Source organism: Dasypus novemcinctus, chromosome 28 (genome assembly GCF_030445035.2).
Source record: "Dasypus novemcinctus isolate mDasNov1 chromosome 28, mDasNov1.1.hap2, whole genome shotgun sequence".
Classification (NCBI taxonomy): Eukaryota; Metazoa; Chordata; class Mammalia; order Cingulata; family Dasypodidae; genus Dasypus; species Dasypus novemcinctus.
In genome coordinates this window covers 1,511,619-1,534,848 of record NC_080700.1, presented here as the reverse complement: position 1 = coordinate 1,534,848, position 23,230 = coordinate 1,511,619, and the positions used below count along the sequence as shown (strand labels likewise).

Here is a 23,230-nt window from a genome sequence, read left to right as displayed (position 1 = left end):
TCTCTTCTACAACACTTCACGGAGGACCGTATCTCGGTGCACGGGATTGTCCTCCACATCTGTGAGTCTAAAAATCGTGGGTGGTCCTTTCCCACATGCTTTCTCCCAGAGCCAGGGATGGCTGCTCGGGTTCCTGGAGAAGAGGCATGGCCTGAACACGCCTCACAGAGCCTTGAGGCTCCACCTCCTGCCTCTTCTCCATGTCCCTCCCAGGACCTGGTCCCTCCAGGACCTGGCAGATTGGTGCTTGGGCACGTGGCTGTGGGGCAGGTCTCTGTCATATGTTCTCTGGTGCTCCAACCGCCTCTGATGTCAGTTGGGAACTGGTTCCAGAAGGGAAATGCATGTGCACAGGGAGGAGGGTGAGTCCATAACTGTGAACCCCAGGGTCTGGGTGGCAGGGGTTGTCCCATCACGCTAGTCCCACCACTTCCACCTGCTTTTCTACGTCAGTTGTATAAAAAATAAAGGTGAAGAGTGTGCCAACTCGTGACTTTCTAGTGGTGTCTCTGGGCTCAGGACTGTGGTTGCTCATGTGAATCAGGAGCTGCTCCCTAAGGCTGTGGCTCTGCCCTCACTTGTCCCTTCCACTGTGGGGGGAGCATCTGTACCATGGGAGGGAGGAGCACTGAAGACCAGACTGGCTGCATTTACATTGTGATAATACAAAAAATGAGGGAAAATATTTCAGTATATAAAATACCTTCTATTGAGGAAAGAGGGAACACTAAACATTAAGTGCAAATCCAGCATATCTTGGATATTTCACTATATTATTTTTAAGGTAGAAATATTAACCAGTGTTCCTGAGGAAACCATTATTTTATCATGAATGTGAGAGTCTTTGCTTCATGGAATAAATAAACAGTTTTTCAAGGTCTGGTGTCAATTGTGATGGATTTTCAAGCACAGGTTATATATAATAGATATAAGATTTGGGCAAAAATGGACAAAAGTATGTGAGAGTCAATTGACTAAATGCAATTTACAAAAGATAATGTGTGTTTTCTAACTACTTGTAAAATTTGTGCTGCACGTGCTGTATGCTATTAAATGATTGAAATGTATTCTCTATATTTATATATATACACACACAGAATTATTTTAGAGAGAGTTGGTTCACAGTGTTAAACCTGGCTATATACCACTACATTCATAACTGGGGTTTTAACTACTTTTATGATTGTATCCAGGAACTGAGTTCCTCCAGGTGGAAGTGTGTTTCGTGGGGTTGTTAGCAGGTGAGTTAGTGTATTTGAGGATAGAAGGATGTTTTGTACCTGATTGTGGGTATGCAGAGAAGAGGTTGATTGTGTATCTGAAAATGTGATATTCTATACATGTAATGCTGGGCCTCATGGACTGTAGAAATTCAGGGAGTGTGAGCTCTATTGTGTATGTCTTTTGGAAGTGTGTTCACATGAATTGAAAGTTTGACACTCGTATTTGCATTTCATAGGTTGGTTGGAATGTGATAGATACCTTGAAATCTGTGAATCAGTGGTGTCTGTGTGAATATTTGGGGTTAAGTGGAGGACCTGACTATTTTTTCAGTGAGCCTGAGGCTTTGGGTTCTTGGATCCTGTGAGATGCAGTGCATGTATATCAAGGAATTGGTGTTATGTATTTGCAGTTTGAGGCTATGGAAACATTATATGCTGTGTGTGCTTTCCCCATGATTCTTTGGGAATTTTGTGTGTTTAAGTTTGGAATTGCCTCTGCATATGCATATGGGCAATGCTAGGGAACATGTCAGTACATTAGTTGGTAGGGACTCTGTATCTTCTGTATATTGGTTGGATGTGTGGGATCATTGAAATGTACTCAGGGTACGTTGAGTGGTGATGTATGTTTGGGTGACTTTCAGGAGTTGTGCATAGATATTTTGGTGTTGAAGGGAAACTGTATAATAATGTATGAAGCTGGCAGATGTATATGTTCAGATGGAAGGATTGTTGGGTTTCATGTGCCTATTCTGGAAGATGCTGGAGATATGTTGATGATCATTAGCAAGTGTAGGGACTAAGAGCTGAATGAGTATTTGGTGATACAGGGTGGTATTTTTTCATATTCGTATTGTATAGGGGAATTGTGGGTACAGTTGAGTCCTGTGGTACATTTTAAGTGTAATGAGTGTGTACTTTGGGTCACAGTGATTTGGATGTACATTTCCCAGTAGTATGCTATTGAAGCTTTCAGTAGAGAGTTATTAGTATGTCTTGTGGGCACTTAGTATGTGTATATATATCTCATTGAATGGTGGGGTTGTGTGTTTATACATGGAAGTGAACATTTTAGTGTGCTTGAGCTGATCTCACAAATCCCACACCATGGTTTTGCTTAAACAGCATATGTTGGTGCCTCGTTTGAGACTGGAAGTCCAGGTCAAAGTGTGGGGAAAACTTGCTTCCTCTGAAAGCCTGTAACATTCTGGTGCATCTTCTGGGAATCCTTGCAGTTCCTTGGATTGTTTCTCAGCCTCTGGTCAGTTGGTGATATCCTTTCCTTCCTAGCTTCTGTGACTCCTTGCTTCTCTTCCTCAGGCCTACAGCCATGTGGAGCAGGACCCACCCACAATTTTAGATGGGCCACACATGACCTGAAAATGAAAACCAGAGGGAATCCTGTTAACACTGGGTTGACAGCCACAGGAAAGTGGATTAAGGTTAAACACAGATCTAAATTGCAGGACCTAATTCAATCTACCACAGTGGGATGATTGTATGTATTGGAAGTACGTCTAAATTTTCGAGTTGTGGGATTGGGGGTATCTAAAACCCCCACATGAAAACCACAAAGATACAATGTGGGGAGAGACTGAGGGTGTGCCTTGACCTGGGAGGATGGAGCGTGGTCTGAGGGCTGCAAACCCCATCCTGGCATTGCTGCCCCCATGTTGGATGTGAAGATTGAGGCCCGGAGGCAACAGCCCTCAACCTGGGGGCAGGACATGTCTTCCCTCCTCTTCCCATCTCAGGCCTTCACTGAGTGGCCCTTATGGCCAGGCTCCCTGATGCCCCAGACTCTTCTACTCTCCAAAGGCTGGTGACAGGCTCTGTTCCCTTCAAATTCTACACCAGGGCATGGGGTCACACGGGCCCTGCAGTAACACACTGGTGAGGTCTGAGGAGACTCTGAAGGTTATTTTGCCACCACTGGGAAACTGCTCCTAAAAGGAAGTCTTTCTGATTTCTGCTGCAGGAATGTGGGACTGAAGGTGGAGGGTGTGTTCCAAGAGCCAAGGAAGGAGGTGGAGGACCTGCAGATGGGGAAAGCAGAGCATGTTGGATGGAGCCCAGACAAGGCCTGACAGAGGCCAGGCATCAGGGGTGAGGTCACAACAAGGTTTGGCTCTGCAGTAGCAGGTGGAGAGAGCATGTGAGGGATGAGAAGACCCCCAACCCTAACCTTAACACCCACACCTCCCCTTTTCCCAGACTCACCTTCTGGCTGCTGCTTCCTCAAGCAGGAAGCCCTGTAATATCATCAGCCCAGAGCTTAAGAGTCTAGGTTCTGGCTGCAGGCCAAGTTCCCTGCTTGCCCATCCTTCCATCAGCAAATGTCTTAATATGATGGCCCCAGATGAGAAATGGGTATTAAAGCAAACCCAGTATCTCATCATTGGGCATCTAGAAACCATAAAGTTCAGAAGCCTGCTGAAACATTGGGACAGATGTGGCTGGAGGCAGCCCTAGCATGAACTAGCCATGGCAGAAGGGGAAGCAGCAGCGGGAGATCAGTGTATCCTCCAGGTGAGGAAACTGCTGCCCCTGTTGAGAGGGGTCACCTGGAAAAGGCCTTGATGGAGAGGTACTGACCTTGGAGGCCAGCATTGTTGGAGGTAGCTCTGTTCCAGGGAGGAACCTGAGCTGTCCTTCCTGTAGTGGGTGCCTTCTCTGCATCCTGCCCTTCCCCAGCTTCAGGGAACACAATCAAGAGGGAGCCTGGGGTCAGGGCTAGAGCAGAGCCTCTGCTTCCAGAAAGCCTGGCTCAAATTTGGTTCCCCCATGTTGATTCCATGCCCTTTGCGACTGTTTCAATAGTCTTCCCCCTCTGAGCCAGATGTCACTTATTTGTGTAATGAGGATAACACTGCTAGCTCTGTAGAGCTGTAAATATTGTAGTTAGTACATTAAGATTTTTAGGAGCTATGATTGGCATATTGTGAGTTCTCATAAAAATGTTCCTTCTTACTTTTACTATGTAGAACACAACTGCCCAGTCCCCTAATGCTCTCCACTCTGATTCCAAACAAAATTAATTACAAAACCCTCTATGTGACTTCAATCCTCTAGCACTGGGACCTGACCCATTCAGCTCTGAATTCTGCACATCAGCCTTCACAGTGTTTGCACAAAGGATGCCAGAAGGAATTGTTTGCTGAATAAGGATTCAATGACCTGAGAATGTGTTTTTAGCTGCCTCCCAGGGTAAGAGTGAAGGAACATACAGTAACAGTCTCTTCTGAACTTGGTGAGTTAGAACTGACAGCTACCTGTGGCAGAAGGCAAAATGACAGAGTGCTTCCCTCCAGGCCTCCTTGCCCTTCCCCTTGTCACATGCAGTGCCTCCCGCTCTGCCTCTGGGACCTGGTTCTGGGATTTCCCCTTGCACATCAGCCAGTGACAGGTGCATGTGCTCATGCTCTCCTCCTGAGGGTGAGATGTGGGCCAGACTGCTTTTCTTTAGTCAACCCTGATATGTGAAGGAGCTTAGATCAGAGGAGAACTTTCAGAAGAGCCAAGCTGCAAACCCCCACCCTCAGACACCTGAGGGAAATCTACACCTATGGCTGTAATCACTTGAGCTTTGCAGTAGTTTGTTTATCTGCACTATTGTGGCAATGGATGAGTGGTATACCTGGAAAATATCTTGAACCTCAGTGCCCAGATACAGATACCCCAGGAAGAGGATTCCAGTGTAGGGTAACTATTTTTATGTGAAGAAATTGACTCTCTCCTTGAGCATTCAATTCTTCTCTTCCATTTTCAATCATAGGTTTTTTGTTAACACTCAACCTTATTTTCATTCCACAGTTTCTATCTGCAGAGTCCACTAGGATTATAGCACTAAATCTCATTGCTGAGTGTACATTTCAGAAAATCAGTTTGCATGTGAGTCCAGGCTAGAGATATTTGTTTATATCTGGTTTCCTGCACTTTATGTAAGACCTGCATGAGGCATCTTTACCATGACATTGATGCTCCATAAACAGTTGTTGAGTGAAGAAATGGGATATATCTGTTTGAATCTCTAAAATGCAATCTGGGATTCAGAGGTTATTGAACAAGATGGTTAGTAAAGAATCTCTATAAAAAGATAGGGTAAATGGGGATGGGCAGAGGGAGTAGTCAAATTCTGACATAGACCCCAAAACTGTCTCAGCTGGCCAGGTGGACTGTGGCTCTAGAAGTCTGCCATTTCTAGGTGAAGAAGGACAACCACCACACCATGGAGCCTAGAGTGATTACAACTGAAAATGGGAGGATTGCATCCAGCATCCAGGTGGAATCTGAGCCTCCTCTTGACATAAAGGTGCAATGGACACAACCAATCCAGTGTCCACATAGAAGAGGTGGCATTGGATTGGGAAAAGGGGACATAATGGACAAAGGGTATGGGGAAAGGCAGGAAGAGATGAGAGGTGGAGGCGTCTTCGGGACATGGAGCTGCCCTGGATGGTGCTTCAGAGGTAATCACCGGACATTGTAAATCCTCACAGGGCCTACTTGATGGAATAGAGGAGAGTATGGGCCATGATGTGAACCAATGTATATGAGGTGCAGAGGTGCCCAAAGATGTACTTACCAAATCCAATGGATATGTCATGATGATGGGAACGAGTGTTGTTGGGGGGGGGAGAGGGGGGGTGGGGGGGTGGGGTTGAATGGGACCTCACATATATATTTTTAATGTAATATTATTACAAAGTCAATAAAAAATAAAAAAATTAAAAAAAAAAAAAGAAGTCTGCCATTTCCTCAGTTGAACTGAGTTATCCAGACGTTTCTCACATGCTTCCATCAGGCAATGGATTATGAGCCTCCTGGGAAAGGGTGAGGCCTGGAGAAAGTGACTCCCTGTAAACTGACAATCTCTGCAGTTGCTGCCATCTAGGCTGTCTCCCACCTACTTTCCCATCTACTAGAGACTGGAGGCCTTCTGTGCAGATGCAGAGAGATATGTGGCCCTTGAAACTCTCCACAAAACTCATCCCTTTTTAGGCTCGTAGCCATTGCTTGATATGCATTATTTTTTATTGTATTTTCTTGAAGATACATATATTATGAATAATATTACATTTAAAAATATAAGAGGTTCTCACAGCAGCCCACCCCTCCATGCATTCTGAGTGTGTATGTGTGTTCTACAGGTTGTGTGAATGTTGGTGTGTTTATGGAGATGGGAGTTTCTGTGTATATAAGTTGCACTGGTACATGTGAATTCAAAAGGTGGGACCATGGGTGTGTCAGAGTGAAGTTTAGATGGTAAATACATGTGTGGGGTGGTGTTGGAGGCTTCTGTATATACATGAAGACTTGTGGGCTGGGTGTCCTAGGGCTGTGGACAACTTATGTGAAAATTCAGGGAGTTTGTAGGTAGATTCTACAGGTTTGGAGAATGCAGGGAGCTCAGGTGAACTCTGGAGTGTGTGTTAATTCACAAGGCTATGTTTACCCTTCTAATGCATTCATTGGAGGATTGGCCATTAGTAATTTGTGGGTATTCATGGAACAAAGCAAGTCAAATGGCCACCTCTGGGTTGAACAGGGAGGAGATTGTAGTATTTTCTCATCAAAGACATTGTAGAAAGGAACAGCAAATATTCTGCCTAGCAGCACAGTGGTCCACTTTGGAAACTTTTGCATATGTGTGTTTTGGGGTGGCTCTGTTTATTTTGAGGGTAAAGTGAGATATCGTATAAGTGTCTCTTTGTGAGGTGTGAATTGGGTCTGTGTCTATTCAGAGCATATGCATTAAATACGTGCTCACACTGCCTGGGTGGGAGTTCAGGGATTTTTTTTTTTTGGTGTGGACCAAATTTGGAGAGGAGTGACTGGATTTTGTGGGGGGCTGGGTTTGTGAAGGTGAACATATTATTGGGGCTTGTGGGCACATTCTGTTCATAGTTTGTCAAGATGGAGGCTTGTGTGAGTTTGTATTTGGGGTGTGAGGTGATTGTGTCCATTTGGGTGAAAGAGGGGCTGTCGTGTGTGAGATTTAGGAGAATGTGGAAAAGTTGCTCTTCGTCTTCAGGTTCTGTGGCATCGTACCTAGGTATGTGTTCACAGGATTTGGGGGACTGACTGTTCCTTAAGTACTTGGTAATATCTGAGTTTATCATGAATGCATTTGGTTGTTGTCAGAGTCTATGGGATTGATTTTGGGGTGTTGTGAGTTTTGGTGTATTTTTTATGGGATATGAGGATATGTTTACTACTAAGTGCTTGTTTGTCCATGGATGTTTAGAGATTGTGTTTTTGTATTAAAGATTATTTTTTACTGGGAATTGTGGGGTTTATATAAATATATTTTTAAAGTTACATTCAAAAAATATGGGGTCCCCTACATAATATTCGATAAAGCCACCAAACCCTCTCAACTGGGAGAGAGTGGCCTATTCAACAAATGGTGTCTGGAGAACTGGATAGCCATATGTAGAAGAATGAAAGAGGATTACCATCTCACACCTTATACAAAGATCAACTCAAGATGGATCAAAGACCTAAATATAAGAGCCAAGACCATAAAAACCTTAGAAAGCAGTGTAGGGAAACATCTACAGGACCTTGTAATAGGAAATGGATTTATGAATATCTCACCAAAAGCACGAGCAGCAAAAGAACTACTAGATAAATGGGACTTCCTCAAAATTAAAGCCTTCTGCACCTCAAAGGAGTTTGTCAAGAAAGTAAAAAGGGAGCCCACACAGTGGGAGAAAATATTTGGCAACCATATATCTGATAAGAAACTTATAACTTGCATATATAAAGAACTCCTATATCTTGAAAATAAAAAGATAAACAACCCATTTAAAAAATGGGAAAAAGACTTAAACAGACACTTCTCCGAAGAAGAAATACAAATGGCAAGAAAGCACATGAAAAAATGTTCCAAATCTCTAGCTATCAGGGAAATGCAAATCAAAACTACAATGAGATACCATCTTACACCCATAAGATTGGCAGCTATGAAAAAAACAGAAGAATACAAGTGCTGGAGAGGATGTGAAGGAAGGGGAACACTCATCCACTGCTGGTGGGAATGCAGAAGGATCCAACCATTCTGGAGGACAGTATGGCGGTTTCTCAAAAAACTAGCCATAGATTTGCCATATGACCCAGCAATACCACTGCTGGGTATATACCCAGCAGAACTGAAAACAAGAACACAAACCGATATATGTACACCAATGTTCATAGCAGCATTGTTCACTATTGCCAAAAGTTGGAATCAACCCAAATGCCCATCAACAGATGAGTGGATCAATAAAATGTGGTTTATACACACAATGGAATACTACTCGGCTGTAAGAACAAACACACTACAAACACATGTGATAACATGGATGAATCTTGAGAACCTTATGTTGAGTGAAGCAACCCAGACATTGAAGGACAAATACTACATGACCTCAATGATATGAAATAAACAAGCTGCCCTAGATAGCAAGAGACTGAACAATAGGCTTACAGGAAATCGGAGGGTGGAGTAAGGATATGAGCCGATGTCTGCAGGGGTCGAATTTAAGACGAGATGGTGGTAAGTATGAACACAAAGAAGAGATAAAAGGGGGGCAAGGGGTTGCCTTTGCTTGGGGCTTTGCGGGTTTGAGGGTGGCTGGGGAGGGACGGATGGGTAACGTTGCCCAAAAGTGGGGGGAGGGAGGGGGCGCATATGAACACAGGAGAGGGTCAGGTGTTGGTGGAGAGTAAAATGCCGAGAAAATCATATCAAAATATAATAAAGAGGGTTACCTGTTTAGAATGCTCGGAGGGGAGGGTCTGATGCAGGACGGGCTCCTGGGGAATGTCTAAATGCTCATTCTGCCAGAGTGGGTGACACCATGGGGTAGAAACCCAAGTAGTGAGAGTGGGGGTGGACCCACATCCTGGGGAGGACTAATGCCATCCAATAGAGGGAACTGTATCCCTCGAGAGAAAGGGTGGCTCCCAGGGCATTGGGGCAGTTGAGCAAGTTAGGCCCTGAACACTATTCCATCTATCTCTGGAAGTGGCTCCTCAGGAAACGGAGGTTGGCTATCACTGAGGGCACCAAGGTGGAAGGGAAAATGGACGTTAAATGTGTGGAACCAAAGTAAATGGGGGGTAAGAGAGGAGTTTCTTGAGAGTACACAAGGATGGATATAAAACATGTAATATTACACTATAACATATAGGAGATGACAGGCTGATAATGTAAACCATAATGTAAAACATAGGATAACTAAAAATGTAAAGAACTGTGTATCCTAAAGTATGCACCACAATGTAAGCACAGATGTCACCTTGTTAGAAAGCTAATGTCTCAGACTCTGTACATCACTTTAAGTAAATATGATATGAATAGGGCGTAAGAGTATCACTGTGGAAGGGAAAAGGTTTTCTGGTGGATGTGTGGGAGTGCTGTATATTATATATATACATTGCTGTGGTCTAGGACTCCTGTGAAGAAAAGCTGAATAATTAGGGGGGGGGGGGAGAAAAAGATAGGATGTGGAATTTTTTCAAGTCAACATTCTTTATCTAAGTTCTTTATCTAACTTTATCCAAGTTCTTTATCTATCCTTTAAACTCATCGCTATATGCCATTCCCTAGTAAGGGACCATGACATTATATTGGGCTTCAAATTTTGGGGAGTTCTGGATCACAGAGTGTTTCAACAATGGCAATGGAGGGATACTGGTATGGGGTACCAATGACAGGTGATATATGGCTGACAGGGAGCTGTACAGAACATATGTCCAGGGTGCATGGTAATGTTTGGATATACTCATAGTGGCAACAATTAAAAACCACAGCAGGGGGGGTACTGGGTTCCTGGCCAGTGGTGCTCTGTCGTGGTCCCTAGGGGAGCAGCGACAGTCTCCCAGGTACAGTGGCGGGGCCCGGGAGGGAGTGAGGGTTCAACAGTGAGCCCTGATGCTAATGACTATGCTTGTGAGCTGATAAACCCAAAATAAGAACAAGGCCTAGAGCAACTTTGTGCCTGGGAATTTCCTCCTGTCAGCCTTCATGTTACTCAAATGTGGCCAGTCTCGAAGCCAAACTCAGCATGTAAATGCAATGCCTTCCCCCCAGCGTGGGACATGACACCCGGGGATGAGCCTCCCTGGCAATGAGGGACCACTATCAACTACCATCTGATGATGCAACTGGAAAATGACCTTATATGGAAGGTTCAATGCGGATCAGCAGAATATCCATGTCTACATAAAATACCATGACTTTAAAATGCTGTTTGACCTAAAGTAAGGGGGAAATGGAAAGGAGAAATGAGTTTATATGGCTACGAGTTTCTAAAAAAGAGTCTGGAGGCTGGCAGAAGGTTTGCCCTCATGCCCAACTGAGCAGAGTCAGAGAGACAGATAAAGCAGATACAACCCCCAGATATTGGTTCCTTTGAGGGCTAAAGAGACCCATGGGAGTTATGGTCATGGCCGATGGGGTTAACTACCAGGGCAGATGGCCCCTCTTTGGAAATGGTGTTTATGTGTGATGAATCTGGACTCAGATGGGATCTCCCTTCATAAGACTTTCATGCCAATGTGCTGGAGGTGCAGTTAATGTTGGGGTTTAAGATATATTTAGGGGATTTGAATCTCTGGACTGACAATGTGATAGCCAGATCCTGAGCCTCAACAGACTCCAGCACCTACAATCTGATTTATTGGACTTACCACACTCAGCTAAGATGGAGTTGAAGAAGGACAACCACCACACCATGGAGCCTAAAGTGATTACAACTGAAAATGGGAGGATTGCATCCAGCATCCAGGTGGAATCTGAGCCTCCTCTTGACATAGAGGAGCAATGGACACAACCAATCCAATGTCCACATAGAAGAGGTGGCATTGGAATGGGAAAAGTGGACATAGTGGACGAAGGGTATGGGGAAAGGCAGGAAGAGATGAGAGGTGGAGGCGTCTTTGGGACATGGAGCTGCCCTGGATGGTGCTTCAGAGGCAGTCACTGGACATTGTAAATCCTCACAGGGCCCACTGGATGGAATGGAGGAGAGTATGGACTATGATGTGAACCAATGTATATGAGGTGCAGAGGTGCCCAAAGATGTACTTACCAAATCCAATGGATGTGTCATGATGATGGGAATGAGTGTTGTTGGGGGGGGGGGGGAGAGGGGGGGGTGGGGTTGAATGGGACCTCACATATATATTTTTAATGTAATATTATTACAAAGTCAATAAAAAATAAAAAAATAAAAAAAATAAAAAATAAAAAATAAAAAAAATATGGGGTCCCCATATAGTCCACACCCCCTCACCCCTCTCCTCCCACATCAACAACCTCTTTCATCATCATAGCACATTCACTGCACTTGGTGAATACATTTTGCAGCACTGCTGCACCACATGAACTGTGGTTTACATAGTAGTTTACACTGTAACCCAGTCCACCCAGTGGGCCATGGCAGGACCTACAATGTCCAGCCACTGTCCCTGCAGTACCACCCAGAACAACTCCAAGTTGTGAAACTGCCCCCACATAATATCTCTTCTTCCCTCTCTCTACCCTCAGCAGCTACGATGGCCACTTCCTCCACATTAAAGCTACATTTTCCTCCATTACTAATCACAACAATTCCAGAATAGAATATCAGTAAGTCCACTCTCATGCATACTCTATTCCTCCATCCTGTGGACCCTGGGATGGTTATGTCCACTCCATCTCTATATTGAGATGGGGCTTAGATTCCACATGGATGATGGATGCAATTCTCCTGCTTGCAGTTGTAGGCCCTCTTGGCTCCCTGGTGTGGTGGTTGACCTTCTTCACCTCCCTGTTTGCTGGCTGGTGTTAGTTCATTAAAATAGAGGGTAGGAGCTGCAGGTCTGTTGAGGCTAAGGGCCTGGCTATCACATGGACAGTCCAGGGATTCAGGTCCCCTGAGCATACTCCAAACCCCAGTGCCAACCACAGGTCCAGTAAAAGTAACAGGGTTGGCTTCCAAACTTAGGTTCAACTCCATCCCACTCAGGAACACAAACTCCAAAGTAGGGCCAATAGACATGGCACTGAACTTCATTGCCATGACCATAGAACCTCGAGGTCTCTGGAGCCCTCAGAAGAACCAATACCTGGGGTTGTGTCTACTTTGGCTGTCTCTGGGACCCTGCTGAGGCATGCATAAGAGTGACCCCTCTGATGATCTCCTGACTCTGTTTTGGAGACTCATAACCATATAAACTCATATTTTTTGTACAAGGGACTCTGTATGTTGGAAGTTCTGGCAAATGTATAATTAGTGTCAGAAGTTCTTCAGGCTTCCATGCATTTGTGAGATTGTTACCATGTATATCCATTAGGCAAGGGAATGTCTTGCATGTGTCTGGTTGTTGTGGGACTGTGGTTTGTGTGTCTGCAGATTGTAGGTAGATGGTTGCTATGTAGTTGCTGGCACAGGGTGTCTTTTTTGTTTAATATTATTACTACTGAAATAATGGAAATGCTCTAATAATGATCGAAGTGATGAATGTACAACTTTGTGATTATACCAAATACCACTGATTGTATGTTTTGGATTAATTGAATGATTTGTTAATATGTATTAATTCAATTGGCTCATTTTAAAAATAAATATTATCCATGTATGATTCCCCACTATACAAATAGAAGTGAAATACATTTTTCTGAAAACTGCCTTAATATAAGTTAGAGTGCATGTGGAGGAAAGGGATCCCTCATTAGCTGATGGTGCGAGTGGAGAATGGTCGAGCCCTTGTGGAGGACAGTTTGGCATTTCCTCAGCAAGCTAACTACAGAACTGCCATGTGCTCCAGCTATCCCACTTCTGGGTATATAAGAGGAAGAATTGAAAGCAGGGACACAAACGGATCTATGAACACCAATGTTCATAGCAGCATTATTCGCTATTGTCAAAAGATGGAAGCAACCCAAGTGCACATGAATAGAAGGATGGATAAGCAAACAGTGGTGTATACATACCATGGAACTTTACTGAGGTATAAGAAGCAATGCAGCATTAACACACAGGATAACCTGGATGAATCTTGAAGACCTCATGTTAAGTGAAGTGGGCCAGGCACTGAAGGGCAAATATTGCATGACCTCACTGATTTGAATTAGGCAGTTTGAGCAGCCTCATGGAGCTGTGTCTCCAGGGGACACAGAGGGAATAGGGGTTGTGAGCCTATGCCCATAGGGCAGTAACTAGGATAAGGTGGAAGGGTGTAGTTGTACAGGGGATGAGGATGACAGTGGTGCGGTGATGATATAGAGATCAGCAGTGCTGGTCTGTGAGTCGGGTAGAGTGGGCATTTGGACTATCCATGGGTTGGGAGGGGGGTTGAGGGAAGGAACAGATGAACTCTGGGGATTTGCAGATCTGTGCTTAAAACACAATGTTGGGGATATTCTTTTAGCAAATATGGCAGAGGAAGATTACTGGTGTAGGTATTGGATGGGAGTGGCATACAAGAGAGGTTGTACCTGGGGCAGGTTTCTCTGGAATGTGTAAGTGCTCATCTTGTCATTATCTGTTATCTCAGTGGGTGGAGACCCACACAATAAGCAAGAAAATATTAAATCCCAATTGGGGGAGTCATGTTATCTTCTCAAATAGAGGGGCAAGAGACTCTCGAGAACATAGGCAGTGTCTAATAACAGAAAAGAGACAATTATGTCAAGTACTCAATATTATTGCAAGTAATTATGAGCCATACTCTTCAAAAAGTGAAACAGTGGGTACCATAGGTGCTGGGGGTGGGGGAACAAAGGACAGTTTTTGGGCATTAGAATTGTTCTGCCTGATCTTTCATAAGGGGAGACTCTGGAAATTTAGGGTACTACATAGTAGAAGACTTTAGAAAACAGAAAAATATTTATTATTGTGTTTTGAATTTTGATTCATGATATGAAGAACATTGAATGAATTTGAGTATGTTTTGGTCAAAATATGCCAAAACCCAAAGGCTAAATCACAGAAATATTCCATACACTGAAATATCCTCATACTCTTTATGCATGCAAAGTATTTTGATTGATTGATGTTTTAACAGACAGACTTACCCCGTAATTGATTCTCATAATTCACTGGTAGATTCCAGACGGTTTCTTTGGCTATATGATGATTGTGCACATGATTTCCAAGCTTTAAAACACATTTCTTTTTTAACTTTTTAATCGCCATTGTAAAACCTGTATTGCACTGGTGAATAGAAATGGTAATGACTGCTCCTCTTTGTCTTTTTCCTAATGTTAGGGATATGGTGCTAGCATGTGGCTGGTACTTGTGATGTTTGCTCCAATTTGTGTTGGATGTATTTCTTTTAGGTTGTGGAAGGTCTATTGATAATAAGTTGAAACTGTTACCACAGGTTATTTTCATCTGTTTATGTTTTCATAAACATTTTGTTTTTGATAAGTGTTCTGTAAGGATAATATTTTTTAAAATTTCACCAGAAGTATGAGGGATTTGCTTATAATGCACCCCTCCCCCTCCCACAAGTTTCCCTCTGAGTAGCATCTTACAACTGTGTGGTACATTTATTACAATTGATGAATAAAACATTAAAGCATTACTACTAACCAAGATCAATAGTTTACACTGCAGTTTACACTTAATTCCAATGCCTTAAAAATGCCCTGTTTTCTACCTAGTATTCCCAGCCCCTCCCCTCAGAACCTCTGCTAAGCCCTATCTTTGAATCAATGTTACTTGTTCTTCCATTGTTACAATATTAATGTTTACTTTGTCCATGGTTACTGACCACCTTAATTGGTTCTTTCCTACACCGTACATTTTTTGGTGTTTTGATGCCCACTCTGTCTCAGATTCAGAGGCGGTTTAGATCTTATGGGGCAGATGGAAAGGGCTGTTTTGCTTGTAGTTGTAAATACTCTGTTTCAGATGACAGTTGTCCTTCATCATCATTTTGTCCGGTGTCTTTGGCAGACCCCTATAGGTGAATCACAACACTGACCTTAGGATTTTGGAGTGAAACCCTGCCATCCTCTGCAGATAATGACTCCCCTTTTGAGAAACAGCTTTTGGCCTGCTGCTGGGCCTTAGTAGAGACCAAATGCTTAACTATGGGCCATCAAGTTACCATGAGACCTGAGTTGCCTATCATGACCCACCAAACCATTAAGTCGGGAGGGCATAGTAGCACTCCATAATAAAGTGGAAGTGGTATATATGAGAAGAGCTTGAGTGGGTCATGAATGCATGAGAAAGTTACATGGGGAAGTAGCCCAAATGCCCATGATCACCACCGCTGCCATGTCACTTTCTCCTTCCCAGCCCACAGCTTTGGCCTCTTGGGGAGTCCCTTACAATCATTTGACTGAGGAAGAGAAAACTCAGGCCTGGCTTACAGATGGTTCTGCACAATATGCAGGTACCACCCAAAAGTGGACAGCTGCAGCATTGCAGCCCCTTTCTGGGACATCACTGAAGGACAGTGGTGCAGCAAATCCTCCCAGTGGGCAGATCTTGGAGCAGTGCACCTGGTTGTTCATTGTGCTTGGAAGGAGAAATGGCCAGAGGTGCATTTGTATACTGATTCATGATCTGTTGCCAATGGTTTGGCTGGATGGTCAGGGACTTTGAAGAAGCATGATTGGAAAATTGGTGAGAAGGAGGTCTGGGGAAGAGTTATGTGAATTGACCTTTATTAGTGGGAAAAATACCTGAAAATTTTTTGTCCCATGTGAATGCCCACCAGAGAGTAACTTCAGCAGAGGAAGATTTTAATAATCAAGTGGAAAAGATGACCCAGTCTGTGGCTAATGCTCAGCTTCTTTCCCCAGCCACTGCTGTCATTGCCCAGTGGGCTCATGAAAAAAGTGGCCGTGGAGGTAGTGATGGAGGTTATGCATGGGCTCAGCAACATGCACTTCCTCTTACCAAGGCTGACTTGGCTACATCCACTGCTGAGTGTCCAATCTGCCAGCAACAGAGACCCACACTCAGCCCCCAATATGGCAACATTCCTTGAGGTGACCAGCCTGACACCTGGTGGCAGGTTGCCTATATTGGACTACTTCCACCATGCAAGGGGCAGCAGTTTGTTTTAACTTGAATAGACACATACTCTGTATATGAGTTTGCATTTCCTACATGCAATGGCTCTTCCCAAACTAGCATCTGTGGACTTACCGAATGTCTTATCTACCGCCATGGCATTCCACACAGCATTGCTTCTGCTCAAGGAACTAATTTCCCAGCAAATGATGTGTGGGAATGGGCACATGCCTATGGAATTCCCTGGTCTTACCACGTTCCCCAGCAGCCAAAGCAGCTGGATTGATAGAATGATGGAATGGCCTGTCAAAGACTCATTAACAGTGCCAACTAGCTGGCAATGCCTTGCGCGGCTGGGGCAATGTTCTCCAGGAGGCTGTGTATGCTTTAAATCAGCATCCACTTTATGGTGCTATTTCTCCCACAACCAGAATCCATGGGTCTAGGAGTCAAGGGGTGAAAATGGGAGTGGCACTGCTCGCTCTTACCCCTAGTGACCCACTAGGACAATTTTTGCTTCTAATCGTTTTGCTTCCATAGTCTTAGTAGTGATGTTCCCATCCTTTCTCCTGGTTTTGGTAATTTAGTCCTCTTTTACTTCATTTGATCTCAAGATTTGTCTATTTTATTGATCTTTTCAACATAATATTGCTTTTTATTGGTTTTCTGGTATTTCATTGGTTTCCTTTCTGATGTTTATTATTTCCTTTCTTCTCTTTGCTTTGAACTTAATTTCCTTTTCTCTACTATCTTAAGATGAAGTTTAACTTACTGATTTGAGGTGCTTATTTTCTGATTTGAGCATTCAAGCAATAATGTTCACTCTGAGCATTACTATAATGTGTTACATGTGTTACTCTCAACCCTGTTCATTTCCACTCTATTACAATTAACCTAATTATATCGCTACATACATTAGTCATCAGCTCCCATTCTCAACCCTCATTCCATTTCTTAGTAATCCATACTCCAGAGTTTATTTCCATGAGTTTACTCATCCCTGGGAGTCATAAAGCATGCTGGAGGGAAGTTATTGCATTTATATGCTGAGTTTGGCTTAGAGAGAGGCCACCTTTGAGCACAGGGTGGTTCCCACTAGCTAACTCTTAGGCACCCTACAATAGTAGGCTAAGTTTCAATTTCAAGAGTGAAGGCTCACAAACATAGTCATCAATATCAAGGGCCCATCAATAGACCATCCTCCTCCACTAGTCATTGCCTCTGTACTTGGGGGATTCTTGCTGTTCCATTAGAGAAAGTGGCAGAGCTCCCCACAATGGGAATTTGATATTCTTTAGTTATTGTGTGAATCTCCACTCACTGTAAAAATGCCCCACAAACACTAAAATACATTTTATGCCTTATATGTGTATGCCCGGGTGAACTTCCTCCCATATATCCCCCACACTGACACCCCACACCAATGCTCCTCCCCTACCATAGTTGAAACCCTTCTGTGACCCAAAACTTCCTTAAAAATGAAGCCAAGGATATCACCAAGTATAATTAACAGGAAAATGAAATAACGATAGGTTTAAATGTAAGAAATAAAATACATAATAATTTAGAGAAATTAAAATTTTAAAATTGGGATATTAAAAATACAATGAAAACTATTTTTTAAAAACTTTTGTATGTTTTTCCTTTCATCACTGTAATATATATGGTCCTGCATGTACAGTGATCTTATTTTCTTCCATTCCTCCAGTGTCTTTCTTTTTTTATTTTGTCTTCAAAGAAATTTTAGGTCACAGTAAAGTCACATACAGAATACAGGTGTATTAGCAAAAGGAGTGCTGATGCAAAATACCGGAAATCTGCTGGGAATTATAGCGGGTATTTATTTGGGGTAGGTGCTTACAGATACCAGACCATAAAGCAGAAATTACTTCCCTCACTAAAGCTTATTGGAGGAAGATATCTCACAATGTCTGCGAGGTTTTTGGCTTCAGAGTTTCCTATGTTCCTGGGGCTTGCTTTTTTCTGGGTTCAGGGTTCCCTCCTGGTGCTGGGTTCCCTTTCCTCTGGGTGCTGACTTTCCAGGTCTTCAGCATCAAACTCTAACATCAGAAATCCCAAACTCTGTTCTTCACCATGCCTTTTATCTGTGAGCCCCCACCCACCGAGTGGTGGGGACTCAATGCCCTAAACGTAATTCAATCATGCCCATGTACAGATCAGATTCCAAGCATAATCCAATATTTCTTTTTGGAATCCATCAATTATATCAAACTACTACAACAGGGGACTCCCATATAACCATCATCTTTCCCCCTTTACCCCTTCCCATATTAATAACTTTTTTATATGTGGATGGTACATTTTTTACACCTGATGTACCAATATTGAAATGTAGCTACTAAGGGTGGTCCATGGTTTACATTATGGTTTACATTTTGGACCATACATTTTATAAATATTTGATGAAATTAAACATGGCCTATATCCCTCATTGCAATATCATGTAGAACACTTCCATTGCTCCCCAAATGCCACCTGTTTCTTTTCTTCTTCCCTCCCCCTCCCCTTGGGGCCCATGGTGAACACCAGGCTTTACTTCTTGAAGGACAAGATTCAGTTACTTGCAATAACACTGAGGGCTTGACACACTGGTCTGTCCTTCCCTATAAGGCACCACCCCTCTCAAGGGACTCCCACCCATCTGTTTGAAAACATAGCAGACCTCCCCACGATGGGAATCCAACAACATCCTGTGGATCTTTACCCATTGATAGAACACACTATGGCAAAATGATCTCCTGAACACTCCCAAAAAGCCTGCCCCAGGTATGCCTTGCCCCAAATGCCCTTCCATCCAACACACTAAATTAGCAACTCTTCCTTGTAAAATTGACAAAAGAGCTTTCCCAACATTGTACTTTTAATCACATCCCTGCCAGTCCCCAGTGTTTACCTGCTACCTTCTTCAGCCATCCCCCAGTTCCAAGGACTGTCTACCTCTCCCTCCCCATCCTACCCCCTGTCAGATCTGCACCAAACCCAATAGTATCACTACACCTCTGCCATGTCATTTCACTGCACAGCTACACATTTCCACCTCGTCAGAGATTTCACCCATATAGGTTTTGGTTGACAATCTTCTTATCCATTTCTATTTCCTGTACACCTATCTTCCAGATGCTTGCTCTGTGAGTCAGCTCAAATTGCTTCATTTATATCAGTAAAGTCATGCAATATTTGTCCTTCAAACCCTGACTTGCTTCACTCAACATAAGATCCTCAAGATTCACCCATTTTGTATTATCCGTTGTGTTAGTGCTATATTCTTTCTTCCAGCTGAGCAATATTCCAATGTATGTATGTTCCACATTGTTATTATCCATTTATCTCTTGATGGGCATTTGGGTTGATTTCAACTTTTGGCAATAGTAAATAATGCCACAATGAACATTGGTGTTTATGTATCCGATGTGTTCTTGCTTTCAATTCTTCTGGGTATGTATTCAGCAGTGGATTTGCTGTATCATGTGGCAGACCTCTAGTTAGTTTTTTTGAGAAACTGTTGAACTATCATCCAAATGACCGCACCATTCTACATTCCCACCAGTAGTGGATGAGGGTTCCCATTCCCCCACATCCTCCCCAATACTTGTAGTCTTCTGTTTTTTTATATGGTTGCAAGTCTCATGGGTGTAAGATGACATCTTGTTGTAGTTTTGATATTCATTTCCCTAATAACTAGTGATGTTGAGCATCTTTTCATGTGCTTTCCAGTCATTTGTATTTGTTTTTTGGAGAAGTATCTATCCAAAGCACTTGCCCATTTTTGGAGTGGGTTTTTTGCCTTTTCATTTTCAAAGTGTAGGATTTCTTGATCTATGCTGGATATTATGGTCCTATCAGATAGGTGGTTTCTGAATTTTATTCTCCCAAAGGTAGGTTGCCTTTTCACTTTCTTGACAAACTCCTTTGAAGTACAAAATTTTAATTTTGAAGAGGGTCCATTTATCTATTTTTTCTTCCTTGCTTGTACTTTGGGTGTGAAGGTCATAAAACCATTTCCTAATACAAGATCCTTTAGAGGCTTCCCTACATTATCTTCCAAGGTCTTTATGGTGGTGGCTCTTATATTTGGATCTTTGATCGATCTTGTCTTGATTTTTGTATAATATGTGAGATGGTGTTCCAATCTCATTCTTTTGAATATGGAAACCCAGTTCTCCAAGTACCATTTGTGGAAGAGGCTATTCTCTCCCAGTTGAGTGGGATTGGTGACCTTGTTGAAGATCAGATGAGTGTATATGAAAGGATCTATATTAGAACTCTCAATTTGGTTACATTGATCAGTGCGTCTTTGTGCCAATACCATGCAGTTTTGGCCACTGTAGATTCGTAGTATATTTTAAAGCCAGGTAGGGTGAGAATTCGGATTTCAGTTCTCTTTTCCATACGTTGCTGGTTATTCAGGGCCTCTTGCACTTTGAAATAAATTTTTGTAGTTTTTCCAGTTCAGCAAATAAATGCTGTGGTGATGTTTATTGGGATTGTGGTAATTCTGTAGATCAGTGTGGGTAGGATAGACATCTTAATGATGTTTACTCTTCCTATCAATGAACAGGGATTATTCTTTCATTAATTTAAGCATACTTTGATTTCCTTTATGGTATTGTGTAGTTTTCTGCATAAAAGTCATTTACATCTTTAGTTAAATTTATTCCTGGGTGTTTGATTCTTTTACTTGCTATTTTAAATGGTACTTTTTCTTGATTTTCTCCTCAGATTGCTCATTTTGGTGTGCAGAAATGTTACTGAGTTTTGCACATTAATCTTCTAACCTGTGGCATTACTGAACTCATTTATAAGCTCTAGAGGCTTTGTTGTCAATTTCTCAGGGCCTTCTCTATATAGGATCATGTCATCTGCAAATAGTGAAATTTTTACTTCTTCTTTTCTAATTTGGATGCTTTTATAGGTTTTCTTCCACAAGTGCTTGAACAGGTACTTGTAAAACAGTGTTAAATACGAACAGTGATAGTGGGGGTCCTAGTCTTGTTCCTGATCTTAGAGGAAAAACTTTTAGAATTTCAGCACTTTATATTAGGATAGTTGTGGGGTTTTTGTATACACCCTTTATCATGTTGAGATAGTTTCTTTCTATTTCTATCCTTTATAGACTTTTTATGAGGAAGGGGTGCTGTATCTTGTCAAATGCTTTTTCTGCATCTGTAGAGATGTTAATGTGATTTTTTTCCTTTTGATCTGTTTACATGGTGTAAAACATTGGTTGATTTTCTTATGTTGAGCCGTCCTTGCATTGCATGGATGAAGCTCACGTGGTTATGGGGTCTGATTCATTTGATGTGTTGTTGAATATGATTAACATGTATTTTGTTAAGGAATTTAGCATGTAGGTTCATTACAGAGATTGGTGTGTAGTTTTCCTTTCTTGTGGCATCTTTGTTTGGCTTTGGTATTTGGGTGATGTTAACATCACTGAATAAGTTAGGCAATATTCCTTTTGCTTCTATTTTTTCAAAGCAGGATTAGTGTTCTTTCCAGCATGTTTGGTAGAATCTACCTATGAAGCCATCTATTTCTGGGCTCTTCTTAATTGGTAAGTGTTTGATGATTGATGCTATCTCATTGCTTGTGATTTGTCCATTGAGTTCATCAATTTCTTTATTTATCAATGTAGGCTGCTTGTGTGTTTCTAAGAATTTGTCCATTTCCTCAAATTATCCATCTTTTTGGCATACAATTTTTCAAATTTTCCTCTTATGGTACTCACTGTCTGTGGGATCAGTGTTGATATCCCCTTCCTTATTTCTTGTTTTGCATATTTGCATCTTCCCTTTTATTTTTCCTGGTCTATTTAAGGGCTTGGTCTTCTTGAAGAACCAGATTTTGTTTTGTTTTGTTTTTTTCTACTGCTCTTTAAATTTTGATTTTATTTAGAGCTGTTCTAATCTTTGTTATTTCCTTCTTTATATTTCCTTTGGAGTTAGTTTGTTGTTCTTTTCCTAATTCCTTCTGGTGTTCAGGTAGGTCTTTAATTTTAGCCCTTTCTTCTTTTTTGAAATATGCATTTATGGCTCTGAATTTCCCTCTCAACACAGCTATTGCTGCATCCCATAGGTTTTAATATGTAGTGTTGTCATTTTCATTCATTCCAAGGTAGTTACTGATTTCTTTTGAGATTCCCTGCCTAATCCACTGTATGTCTAAGAGTGCATTGTTTAACTTCCATATCTTTGTGCCTAATCTGGTTCTCTGGTCCCTACTGATTTCCAGCTTCATTTCATTGTGGTCAGAGAGATTACTTTGTGAAGCACTGTCCTGGTCTGCTGTACCCCAATGTAGGTCAGCAAGGCAGCCTTGACTCCCTCTCAGTTGTTACAGTGAGAGTTAAGTTTTATCTGCCTAGTTCATTGGCCATGTTCATATCATCCTCTTGTTCTTCTTTTTAAATTTTTTTTTTTTTTTGGTCTATTCATGCCCTCTTACCCTTCCAAATTAGCTAGATGTTCTAGCACAATATTGAATAACAGTGGTGACAAGGAGCATTCTTGTCTTGCTCCCGATCTCAGCAAGGAATGTCTCAGTATTTCACTGCTCAGTACAGTGCTGGTTTTGAGGTTCTCATGTTGGAACTTTACCATATTGAGAAAGATTCCTTCTATTCCTATGTTTTGAAGATTTTTTTTTAATCAAGAAAGGGTGCTGTTCTATGTCAAATGCTTTTTTACAGCAATCAGGAGGATCATATGAATTTTCTTCCTCAAATTGTTTTGTGGTATATAAAGGGAATTGATTTTCTTGTGATAAAAAGGCCTTTAATCCCTGGAATAAAACCCACTTGATTGTGGTGTATAATTCTTTTTTTTTTCTTTTTTTTACTTTTTGTATTGAAGTTCATCATTCATACATGAACATCCATATACAAAAAGTGTATAGTATAAGTTGTGAACTACAAAAAATATGCATATCATCATACAGGGCTCCCATACATTACCAACGCCTTGCATTTTTGTAAAAGAATCA

General features: G+C 42.1%; 1 long non-coding RNA gene across 2 annotated transcripts in view; it reads left to right on the top strand.

The window, feature by feature from the left end:
* The window catches only part of LOC131276454 (uncharacterized), a 51,423-nt gene that overhangs the window by 4,496 nt on the left and 23,697 nt on the right, over window positions 1-23,230 (top strand). For both annotated transcript variants that reach the window (XR_011647690.1, XR_011647691.1), the window contains 2 exons: window positions 3,202-3,329; window positions 4,296-4,430. This is a non-coding gene — a long non-coding RNA (uncharacterized lncRNA). Of the gene's footprint in view, window positions 1-3,201; window positions 3,330-4,295; window positions 4,431-23,230 lie in introns of those variants that run through there.